At 24.7% G+C, this 13,792-nt stretch overlaps 1 pseudogene; it reads left to right on the top strand.

Moving 5' to 3' along the window:
* Positions 1 to 13,792, top strand: part of LOC112603025 — a 134,709-nt pseudogene that overhangs the window by 57,802 nt on the left and 63,115 nt on the right.

Raw genomic sequence — 13,792 nt, 5'->3', positions numbered from 1 at the left:
AACACTGTTCCGCGAGCGCATAAAATGGCTCTCACCTCGGAAATTAATTATTATAATAGTAAATAAAATACAATTTAATTTTACAATTAACAACAATTATGGTATTATTATTGTTAAAATATAATATATATCTAAGCAATTTGATCCAAATGTCTGTAGAAGGAAATATGGCACAATTGTGTTCATACATATAGTATTTAAGTATCTTTTCGGGTTAAAAATGTAGTTATTATAATATACTCACTTGAGTAATCAAATGTTTCATGGTTTAAACTTTAAATGAATAAAACATTATATTTTATCAAGAGCAGATTACGTAAATCGAAAAAAGCCGAGAAATAACGAGTAATGATTAAATTAATAATATTTTATATTCGTCAATAATTGGTAATTGGACGTACTCGTATCAATATTATATTACTATCCTTCATTATATAATATATATGTATAAATATGAGATTTTTTTTTTTTGTTTTATTTTAAATATTCTTATAACAGCTAGATAGAAGTCGAAATTGTTTATGATATAATATTTGTCCCTTATATTATGACGAATCTATGTACATATTATGCTGTCGAAGAGATGTAGCATAAAGAGAAAATAGGATTATATAATATAATAAAATGAAAAAAAAAACTTGGGTGGTGATTTATTTTTTCCCTCGATGCACTGATTACGCACTCCAACGTCACTGAGTGTGGTAAAAAAATTAGCTTTTTCCCCGAGTTTTTGGACCACCGGAATTTATTGCGAGCAAATCCCTTCCCAGCTCGTGTCTCCGCGTGCGGTCGTTAACAACAGGCAATTTCGGGCATACATTTAAGTAATGCCACTTTATCTAAATATATCTGTACGCGCCGATGGTTTTTTACACTCTCTCTATTCCTTGTGCCAAATGCTAGTTCCTTGACGAGTTTTCTCGGCTGACCATTAAAAGCCGCACCTGCTGACCGTAGGTTTTCTTCTTAAAATAATTTAAAAAATGGCTGTTTGCTCACACGAAGAAGAACAAAAATTTTTATACAACTTGACGTATCTGTAAAAACAACTAAACAGCGAGTATTATAATATGTATGAGTTTATGTGTTTATGTGTAATGATTAGTATACCTATCACATAATTTTAAAACATAATAAGTATAATGCTTTAATTTCTTTAAAAGCCTTATCTTATAAGTTCAAAAACTAAGTAGAATAATCTAAATATCTATAATATATCTATATGTTAGTGCTTTAATGAAATATATATCTATTACTTTTAATACCTAACCATAAATCCTTTGTTGGTTTAGTGGTGCTATTTAAGTTTTTTGATAATTGTGTCAAAATTTTATTAAGTAAATTTATTTTTTTATCGTTAGACGTATTTTTAGTCTTTTTATTCGCCCATAGTAAATATATCTGTATTATTCAGTAGTTATATGTAAAAGATTTAAGGAGTTATGCATTACATATTTTATTGAATTACAATTATTAATTAATATATTTTTTTAACTTTTGATACACACATATCATATAAGATACGTTCAAACAATATAATATATTTTATTTATAAAGCATAAATACCAATTAATATACAACATTTTAAAATCTTATTTATTGTTTAAATTTAATCAAAAAAAAAAAAAAAAAATAATTATAATATTATTTAAAAATCATATATTGAGAACGAGTTTTGTTAAATAAATAAATAAATAATTATATTTTTTGACTAGGCAGTAAAAATTAATTAAAATATTATCTATCTTAAGGTATATATTATACCCCTTAATTTTCATTTAAGCAAATACATTATTTTAATACTTTGTTCAAATCTATTGTGTAAGAATTCTCTTGTTTCTATATTTTTTAATGGCAATAATAAGTCACTAAATCGTTCATCATCCATTTAGTATTTAAGATAAGATTTTGACTCTATTAACCATAAAATACATTTTTCTTCAGAAATTATACTTACTGGAATAGTATTAATAATTTAAAGTATCTTCAATTTTTTTGAAAATGCTTTCAAAAGTATTGTTAAGTCTAAATATATAATGAAAAATAAATCTATGTGTTTGAAAACATGACCCTTAAATATGTTTATGCTTTATTCTAAAAATAGAATTTTTACTAATAATTTATGTAAATATTGTACTATGAAGATAATTTCTAAATAAAATTACATATACAAATTAATAAAATATGTCGTCAAATATTTAAAATAAAAGAAAAAAATATACTGCTTATAATGTTGTGCAAAAGGAAATCGTTGAAAATTTTGATAATTGTAATATAATTATCTAATTTTGAAAGTATCATTTAAATATTCATATGGTTTGGAATATCAAAAACAAATACTCAAACAATAATTAAAAAAATAAATTTCATGAAATACGTTTGCTGTTTACCAGAAACACTATTCATAATGAATGAGTAATGAATAAATAAATTAACTTGGAGTGACAATATAGGCATTTTAATACAATGTAACTGAAAATGAACACACAAAAAAGACAACGGTCCGACGTTTCTGATGGAAACGGAGAGAAATGTGTTTCCATCAGCAACCACAAAATAATGGGCACCCAACAAGTAGAATACAATTATACAAACTACTGCAATGTCGTATAAAATAAATGTTTACAAAAAAATGTTTTTAAGTACAACTGAGGCTCTAAACGTTTCTACGTATTACATATTTTTTATTTTTAACATTGAAAAAAATGTAATATTGTAAATATATATTAAAAATAATATTACGTTTATTAAAAGTCAAGAATTTCGAAATTCAAATTATTTTATTATTTTTATTCATATTGACTTTTAATAGTAGTAGTTTTTAAATTATTTGGGATTGTTTTAATAATTTAAGAAATGTACTTAATAAGTCTAATTTTTTTTAAACTTTTAAAATGCAATATTTGTATTGGTATCATAATAATATTATTGATATCATATTTTAGAAATTGAATCAATTAAAGTGATTTTTTTTCTTTAGGTACCTAGACAAATGCATCCGTCTTTAAAAATAAATAATATTTTCATTTATTGCGATTTATCACTGAAATTGGATATATAAATATACATGTCATGTTATTACAGTCAAAAATATGTATTATGTCAATATTGTGATACTCTATTAAATTAAACAATAAAACAATGTTATATAATGACAGCATACTTACTTAATATTGTATAATATAGTTATTAAAAAAATATTTTATCTCCATGCATAATAAATGTTGAATAGTATACTCGTTTGAATGAAATAATATATGATTATATGTTAAAAATAACATATTATTTTAAATTTTAGACTTATGTCAATAAGAGAATACTAGTATAACATTTACGTTAACAGTTTAGTTTGGAATATAATTTATTTATAAATGTTTTTTGTGTGTTAGGATTTTAATGGGACAGTTTATGGCAGCGTTGTTATAATATGCCAAGTACGCTAAAACCCTTAATCATTTGCAGATAAAAGGGACTCTATACGCGGACAATTAAGCCATAAGAGTTTGTACTTTTCCGATTCTAAAGTTTCCTGATCGAATAAAATATCACTAATATTTGAAATTGATATCTACCATAATCTCATTAAACGTATTTTACGATGTTTATGTTAATACTTAAAAAGAAAAAAAACCAAACCTATAATTAAATTCAAGAATATTTAAATTTCAAAGAATCGATTTTAATAAGGATGATTTCAATAAATATTGCTCATAACAATGAGTATATTTTAATAGTTATATTATCAGATTTTTTTTTTAAAGTTAAAATTACTACAGAATCAAATTTTATCACACATAATAATACATTTTTATTAATTATTAAAATATATTGGATTTGTGTTATTTATGATTTCAAAATATATAAATTTGCTCATAGTAGTTATATTAATAACAAAATAATTAAAAAAATATTTAGATTTGGAGCGGAATGAATTATTGTGTATTATTTTTGGTCATTGCTATAAAACGATTTTATAAGCATTTTTTTAAACACGAATTAGTTTAATAGAAAATTTAATAAGCATACAAACATTAATTAAGGACTAATATTTAAAGTTGTAAGATATTTTACAGTCGATATCAGTTATTTATTTTATGATAATTGATTTCATATTTTGTCATTTTATTATTTTTTTTTATCTTTATTGTTTTTTAAATCATATATAAATCTATTTCTGGTCATCACAGCTTAGAGTATTAAAATGACGTATTGCTCCTGGAGAAAAAAACTTAAATTACTTAATACTTGTGTACTCATTAAATTAATTTTATAAAAAATAAGTTTAAGATTATAAAAATGTAAAATTATATTTAAAAAAAAAATTATTTTAATGAGATTATTTTAACCGTGCATAATATATTGTATATAGATATACAATAAATAAATCATTTTAATTTCAATAAAAATATTTTGTTATCCTCCTTAATAATATTATGTACCAACACCATAAAAAGATTATAATTATTTTAACTCATTTAAAAACAATATATTTTATAATTCTATTTTATTAATTAATTAACAAACTTTTAATCAAATGTTAAAAACTCAGTTCTTGATTAAACTTGAAAATACAAATCGTATGTTAGTTAATAGTTTAATTTTACCAATAACTTACGCTTAAATATAATATTTTATTGAATTATACTTTATCTGTAAAAAAAAAATGAAATTTAATAATTCAATATATTATTATTTAAGGTACTATGTTATATAAATTCCGTTTATTTTTTTTCATTCATTGAATTGCGTTATAATCTCTCATTTATATACACATATTATTATGTTACTATTGCTCAAAACAATTATTATTTATATGTACCGATTATTTTATCTTACATGTGTACAATTTATTTTTAGAACAAAACCTGTTTTTTATTTTCTATTTTATTTCTTTGTAAGTTTGAACTCTCATTCATAATAGTTCACGGTTTTACCGAATATTAAATGCAACATAAATCAGACAGCTGCTTTATGATTATTTTTTTTCTTATTATTACCCACTGTTTTTAGTATTTTGTACCTTTTTGTATTAAATTTGCAAATTTATCATCAATGTTAAAAATTCCATGCGTTTTTTTTTCTTAATTTCGTTGATAATCTATGCAATACACTAAGTTATAGTACTTTTGCATCGTTGTTTGATTTAACTCCAGTTCTATGTAAAATACCCCTTGCTCAAAAAAGTAATAGAGCATGCATATTATATTTTTTTGCTCAAATTTGTTAAAATAATATGCTATCAAATTATTATTTAATTTAATAATTAATAATTTGTTAAAATAAATGTATTAATAAATAAAAACAATAGTATATTATGATAATTTAATTATTTTTATCATGTTTAATGTGATTTTTGTTTTATCATACACTTTGATGGTTTATGATTGTTGTAGATCAATACAGTTAAGTTAAAATCTTTCTTAGGTCATTATAAAAATATTACTAATATAATCGTAATTCGTATTAGTTAAATTTATAAATGAAATATATCGTTGATGTTTTAACGTTTATAAATATATTTTTAATTTTCATAAGTAGACAAGAACATTTTTATGCCAAATAAAATAGAAACAATTATGATGACTTCAAAACTACAGTTAAAAATATATAGGTAATAATTTAGCTAGTTACTATAAGAAATCAAACGAAATTTGTTTAATATTGTAATAATATTATAATGCACTTTAGATTTTAATAAACGATACAAAAAAATCAAAATTCTTATCGACGACTCATTGAAATATATGTATATTTTTATTGTATCGTCGATACAACTTATTAAAACTTATAGGTAGACATGCAAACAGTGTTTTTTATTTTATTTTTTTTTATTTACATCAACATTAAATGAGATAGGTATTATGTATGTTTCATTTAATTGGAATAATTTGTTTTATCTCCATTAAATTTACTTAATAAGACTGGAGAAGGCTTTGAAAGGTCTAGCTGCAGTTATTATTACCACGCTAAAAAGTTATAAGAGGATACAATATAAAGTACCAAAATATTAATACTCTACTTATAATCTAATCGTATTAATATATATATATATATATATATATATATATTACTGATAATAATATTTAAATCAAAAATCATCAAATATATAAGAAATTATTAAATATATATATTAAGTAATAAAATATATTGTTATAAGTTAGTAATGAGTAGTTAAATCATTAATACATCTCATAATATTCTCACAGATTCATATTTTCATGTTAATAATAAAATATTAATCTATTGTATTTTTTAAAACCATTATAATCAAATATTTATATAATAGTCATCATAATTATTAATTATATACTTTTTATTTTTAAACTAACCTTTTTCTTGCATAATAAATGTAAAGTTGTCAAAAGATTCCTTTAAAATTTATTTCAACTGGCATAATAAAATAATTATCTTAGTAAAAACTATTCGAACAATATGAAAGTAGAACTAAAATTAAAGAAGAATAATAAATTTGTGGATACATTTTGGTGCAATCGATCTTGGAATAAGTTATATAACCAATATTTACAATTGAACTATGTTCTTGATTTTAAAGTTTCTATATTAAATTTAATAGCTATAGTTCATTAAATTGTTATACTGCAACTCAAGTTCATTTCAAATAACAATACAATCATTAATTATGTTTTTTTTTTTTCATACATCGAACAATCTAGCTATGACTCATGCGATGAAGTTACCTATGAACAGTTTTTAATAATTTATTCCTCAATAAAATATTTTTGTATATCGTTTCATCAATTGTGTTATTTAAATATCTAAGGTTTCAAATAAAAACCGCAATTAGTGCAACGATTTAATGCTACTTAATAATAATATATTCCATAAAGATTAAATCACTAAAGAAAATAAATCACATGTTTCGTGCTCAAAATTGCATAAAAAAGCTCCGTTATAAAAACTTTATTGAAGTTACAATTTATTACATTCCTTGTAATATATGCATCAACGACAAATTATACTGACAGGCCGTGTTGGTGTTCTAGCGTTTATATTGTAATCTAATAACCCGATAAAAAAAAAAAAAAAAAAAAAAAAACGACTAGACAACATACATCGAAAAAATACTACTGAATATTTAAATTTTATTATTTAATTTGGATAGTGATACCATAATATAGAATATAAGTTCTAGGAAGCATAAAAATGTATCGTTATAATATATATGACTTATAAAGATTAATTATTTATATTTATTCAATTTTACTGTTGAAATTATTTAATTTTATTTTCACTATTTCGGCAGAATACCGTAAATTTTCCACGCATATCAGACATTCACATAAAAGCATCCAAGGTATACACAGACTACAAGAACAAACCCCAATGAATTAAACAGCAGAAAAAATCGTTAGGATTATTTTTAATTCACTACAATACACTGGATGAAAGAATAATATTTGAATGAATTTAACTTCGTAAACCAAATAACTAAAATTTCATATAAAAAAAGAAAAGAAAATATTTAATGCACTAACGTGGTAGACAGTATACTTCTATGTAGTTTGGCCACAAACAATTTTGTGCAAACATTTGCTTTTCTCTATACACATTATGGTTGCATCAAAAATTAACTACATACATTATGTATTGTTATACCTTCATATCGCTTATACTTTTTAGTTTTTACAAACATTTTATCATCATATCGGATGCATGCATACCTATTACCTAACTTTATTCACGATCTGAATTCGTTTTCAATAGTGATAGATGATATTATGATAAGCATTATGTAAAACTTATAAAAAAAAAAATCGATTTTTAAGTTCTGTATAATATATAATGAATATTTCCCTAAATATATACAACAACAAATATCGTCGATAAATTGCTTACCCGTCAGCTGTCTTTTTAAATTTCGTTCATCGCATTTAGGCACTCTAAACTCAAAAAATATCATACAATTTATCGAGTGAATGCGTCTCGAATTTTAACATAAATATGATTTTATAAAAATTATGAAAAAAACAAAGCTACATAATGACAGTTTTAAGTTTCCTGATAACTCGTGAAATCAAATAAGGAAAAAATCCATTGTTTATCAGTATCTACACATATATTTCGTCGTATTATAACAATATAATTACATTACAACAACACAATAAAATTAAATTTGTCTATAATTATATAGGTAGTTACATTGTCAAAAATTAATAATTATGTACACTTTTTTAATTAGTTGCTACCTAATCTGTTTTCTTAAATATGTACATATATATAATATATATATATATATATATATATATTAATTATTATATAATGTTAAAACTTCTTAGCCTGGTAATAATATTAATTTAAGTTAAAAAAAATGTATTTCTTGACCGATATAATAGCATTTCCTTCGACTATATGGAAACTAAAATAATCAAAATTCTCTTTAATAATAATGAATATATAATGTAATCGATCAATAAATTTAAAATATAATAGGTATTAAAATAATATTAACTTATTATCATAATACATTCCAATATTGTATGTTATAAAGATATAGTATTCTGTTTTATTTTCAAAAGTATAACATTATAAAACATTAATTTGAAAGTGATTGTAGTTTCGTATTCGAATTATTTTACAATGTGTAATCTATTTAAAACCCCATAGAAAAAAAAAATATGAAATAGTTAATTAATTGTATGCATATAAAACCACAATGTGTCAAGAACATGAATGTAATTAAATTAGAATTAACTTTGTGATATTTTTTAATGTTAATAATTACTCAAACGCAATTTGATAACTGTTCAATTATTTCCAGTAAAAAATTTAGAACCAGAATAATAAAATGATTACCGTAAAAATTATTTATAGTTTTAACTTTTTATTAGCATTGCAATATAGACATACAGAAAGTAGTATTTAGAAAAATAGATTGATTTTTACGAGTTCAAAATATCATTTCGATACAAGAATAATAATATTTAAGCTACGTTTTTGTTATTTTAATTCATAATATATTTTACATCATTAACTTCGAAAATAATTATTACAGAAAAGCCATTAAGAGCAAATATCATATGCATTAAAATTTGGGAACGCCAAAGAAATACGTTTTATACAACCATATAAATGACCACATAAAAAAATAATTTTGAACCAAACATAATAATAATATGTAATAATATAATGGTTCAAGACGGGGGGGCTTTTTCGCGATAATATTAACTTTTCAACAGGAATCGACGGTTTGTGAAAACGCGTGCAAAAATGCGATAACCCCAAACGACACTATCAGTCCTATACACGAGATACGTTCGTGATAGTAATATTAATATTATCAATTGTTGTCTTATATTTGTTTTATAATATTTTTCTATTTTTATTTTTTTTTTTAGTCCTATTTCATCGGGCTATTCTACTCAGTGGTTCTCCGCTGAGTCCACTGTCTCTGGTCAGAGACCCTGTGTACTACGGCCATCAGGTGGCCAAGTTGGTGAATTGTTCGCCGGACTTGCAACACTTGCATCTGCTCAACTGCCTGCGTGACACGCCGCTGGAAAAGTTGTTGAACGCGCAGCTCCATGTACCTGAGTTCACCACTGCCTTCGGGCCTAGCGTGGATGGTGTTATCATCGATGTCGGAACTGCTGCTGAAACTAGCAGACTCAACACCCAGTCGAGTAAGAAAAATAATAGTATTAATATTCGTTCAACTTAGTGATGTAGAATTCCAGTAATACAATTAATAAGTCACTTCCAAAAAGAAATTTCAAAAAAGTTTTAATGTTGAAATAATAATTTTACGATGGAATCTAAAAATGTAATTTGTTAGAGCACATTTTTGGTGTTATAAATAATTCTAATATACATTTTTATTTACTTATACTTGTTTATTTAAAAAAAAAAAAAAAAAAAAATGTCCTACAAACATCACAAAGCATTTGACTTTAAACAATAAATATGCATCACAAATCATAACGCCTCGTATAGTTACATTTGTTACAGAATAGTTGCAGACATTATTGTATTAGTGTAATAAAAATATACTTTATGTTATTATTTTTTCATGTGAATTGTAATTTTCACTATTTTTACAAACAAAAAAAAAAAAAAAATCATTTTTCACAATTTAATTTAACTTTACAAATTTAAATTTGTGTGTACATTAACAGCAATATAAAAGGATTTGAAGTAGGAAATTATTAAAAGAGCAGAACATTTTTATGATTAAGAATAAAAATGCATTAGTTACGTTTAAAATATAAATTTGAATAGTATAATTTGCAAAAACTGTTTTATTTATTTTAAACTTATCTAAAACTACTAATATTTTAACTTTAAAAAAATTTTCTAATTTGAATGTCTCATTACTAAATAATATTATTTTAACTGAGTATTACTATATCACACTTGCACGTATTCAATGTCTGGAATTTGGTTTATTTTATAACTGTGTATTATACTAATATACTTATAAAGTAATAAACAATAAGTTATTATTTTGACATTCAACATTTTTATTATGTAGATTTTTAATCAGGTACATATATTTATTTTAGTTATGTTTTGTGAATATGTTCTTTCAGCAAACATTTATTTTTCAAATCAGGCATAATATACTAAATTAAGAAAAAAAATCATTATGATTTATTTTTCAATAAGTTTGAACTAACATAATCTGATTTCAAACTGAAACAATAATGAATAAACTATATAGATAAATAGTGTAAAATGTATGATTAATTAACAAACTCCAAATCCATGTGACATTATAAAAAAATAATACAAGGTCTTTATTTTTTTTTTTTTATATAATAACACATATTTTATTTTTTTAAACATACAATTACAATAGTTTAAATTTATGAATAACTCTAGTGAACGAAAAATTAAGACGCTTAAATTGCCAAAACCAGGTGAAGCCGTATCAAAAAACAACTTACAACTCAGCCAACCGTATCTGTTTTGTAATCAAATGAAGTCCGCAATGCGCTGAAACTTTTTTTTTTTTGAGTCATTTTTTAAAAATGTGTATTTTTAACACGCTATGATGAATCACTGCGTGAACATAAAAAAACACTTTATAGCACAGTCTTGTAATTCGTGAAAGTCATTAATGCGGAAATGCAAAAAAAAAAAAAATTAAATATAATAGGTAAACACAGTCGTCATTATTTCCAATCTATATGTATACAGTCTATATAGACAAAATGCGCTAATTGCTTTGAATAAAAATGTACATTCGCCTCGATCTTTAAGTCACGGGAGACAAGGGGAAAGGATAGAGGACAATAATGGTGGTAAAAAAATGAAAAAAATAATAGTCTGGAAACAAAAAAAAAAACCTCAATATCGTGGCCTGCCGCCCGGAGAGTATTGATTTCCATTGGAAACTTAATCCAAAGTGCGAGGAACTCGACAAGGTTTTGTTTATCCCGGGAGGGCTCTTATCGTTCATGCTAATGGTTCCAGAGAGGTTTCGGTAGGTTGACCTGAATAAATGGGATTGGTTTGTAGAGCGCCGAGTTTTGAATAAGCGAATTTTTATGTGAATAAATGGATACATTGTCAGACGTAGGGAGAAGGTATGCATATGAATATAATATATTTCTTGTACGGTCTCGACTTATAATATAGCATTATGATTTTGATGTATTACACGAACGACACGTACGGAATCGTTATTGTCCACCAAATAAGTCAGACCCTAAAGTAGATTATCGAACATCTTTCGTCATTCACTTCCGGCCGTCCACGTCGGTTTGCCAACGGAAAACAAATTGTTTCCAACGCGACGACTGTTTTCGACCGATAGGGTTGCACCGTGTGGGAAATTATATTCTTAACGTTCTTTTCGTTCACGTTTCGTTTTCGCGCGTTGTTCGCCCATTACAGCAGCGCTCGACGTGTGTACGAATAATAAGTAGAAGACACTTACTAAACCATGTTCAGGTATAATGTCGCCACGCGATACTACACCGTCCCAGCCCGTAGTCAAATACAATATTCCTAGTATATCTGCGATTACGTGATAAATTTAACTGACGCGTTGTTTACAAGTTTAAACAAAACATAATTTCGGATATTTCAACCCCACAACGTTGGCTTTAACACGCATGAAATTTGGCCGAATTGCATTATACAAACTCGTTAGACAGTACATTATCGTACACCACATCCGAATGTATAATATTGCCAAACAACTTTTAGACGACAGAGTTTATTAACAATCTTGCTGACGGTGCACGAATATAGTTTTAGATTGTGTTTGATATTCTACTGTTTCTAACCTTACAATTGACCGCTAATTATTGTCATATTTTTTTCTTCTTTGACATTAATGCGTTTAGTCTTTGCCAATACATTTGTATATTTGTTATTATTTTTACTATTCTCGTTTTCTTCAAAATATTATTTCCTTCTTCCCCTTTATTTACGATCGTATCGGCTACTATTTGTTATAATTTGATTTATGAATTTATTGATGGTTTATTCGTTATGAGTTTAAAAGTTCAAATCTTTTGTTGTTTCCGTTACTTCCACATGACCAGAAATCAATGTTCAAAAACTGCTTTTGTTTTAAATATATTGTTCACCTGAATGTATTTCTTTTGTATAACAATCGATTCCGGGCTACTTATTATAAAAAAATATTTTGTTTTTTTTTTTTGTTTATAAGTGATTCAAAAATATAAATAATAAATATCAAAAGTAACAACAATGATGATAAGAAATAAAATATAAGCCTTTCATAAATTATTATTTGCTTACGTTCTTACTCCTCCGATCGTTGTTGAATTTGTATTTTAATTTTTTTTTATACATTTATTCATCAGATTTCATAACTTACAGTTTCCTGTGTAAGATTAACTCATGTTGTTCTGACAATCCGGTACGATGAGTCATCAGTCCTCACTCCCGGCTCTTGCAATAAGCAAGCAATACAATACCCTTTGTGGCACCCTCCGGTATTTATAAATCTTATGTCTACTGATTTCCGGTCGACTTCCGTGTCACTAACTCCCGAATCATTAAAATTTGATCAGTTTCACCGATTGCTGTTTGTAATGATTTCAAATACGCATCGAAAATACTAGTACAAGTATAAAAATAAAAATAGAAATAAATAAATAGAAAATAGTGAACGTAATTCAATTTTTGTTTTTATCGTTTGAAATAATGTTTAAAATTGTCTCTATTCAAATAAGAATTTCATAGTCTAGACTCTAGACTAATAATATCTGCTTACTACTATGACTGACCAATATACTCATATTTTGTACGTGTGACAGTTTGTGTTAGATGTGTATAATGCTATAGATAGCTCAATCAGTAATGGCTAGGGCTGTCAAAAAATACGTTATGGAATGAATGTCGGAGTATGCATGTAACATATGTATGTATATTATAAATAAGTTTATGCGTACTTATCTAAAGACTATGAACAACATTTTAAGTTAATTGCATAACACACAGATTGACTAGTAGATCCTAGCTATATAAAAAGTGGCATACTTTAAAACAACCAAATATAACTAAAAAAAAAAATGAGGTGATTTGTTCCTTCGATTTATTATAAAATAATATAAAAATGTGGAGATTTGTGTTCACGATTAGAGTCCATTAATAACTGAATATATTTAAATAATTTAGCGAGGATTATAACAATAACTTTAGCATCACTAATTATACGATATTTAATTTTATATAGAAATTATTTGCACAACAATTAGATAATAATATTTTCTTATAATAATGTGTATTTACTAATCGGGTATGTACAAATGATAGGCCGTTGATTCATATACTCTGAACTACAGCACAGCTTTCA

The sequence above is a fragment of the Melanaphis sacchari genome, unplaced genomic scaffold (genome assembly GCF_002803265.2).
Source record: "Melanaphis sacchari strain LSU unplaced genomic scaffold, SCAv2.0 Contig93_pilon_pilon, whole genome shotgun sequence".
Classification (NCBI taxonomy): Eukaryota; Metazoa; Arthropoda; class Insecta; order Hemiptera; family Aphididae; genus Melanaphis; species Melanaphis sacchari.
This window is presented reverse-complemented; position numbering and strand designations above follow the sequence as displayed.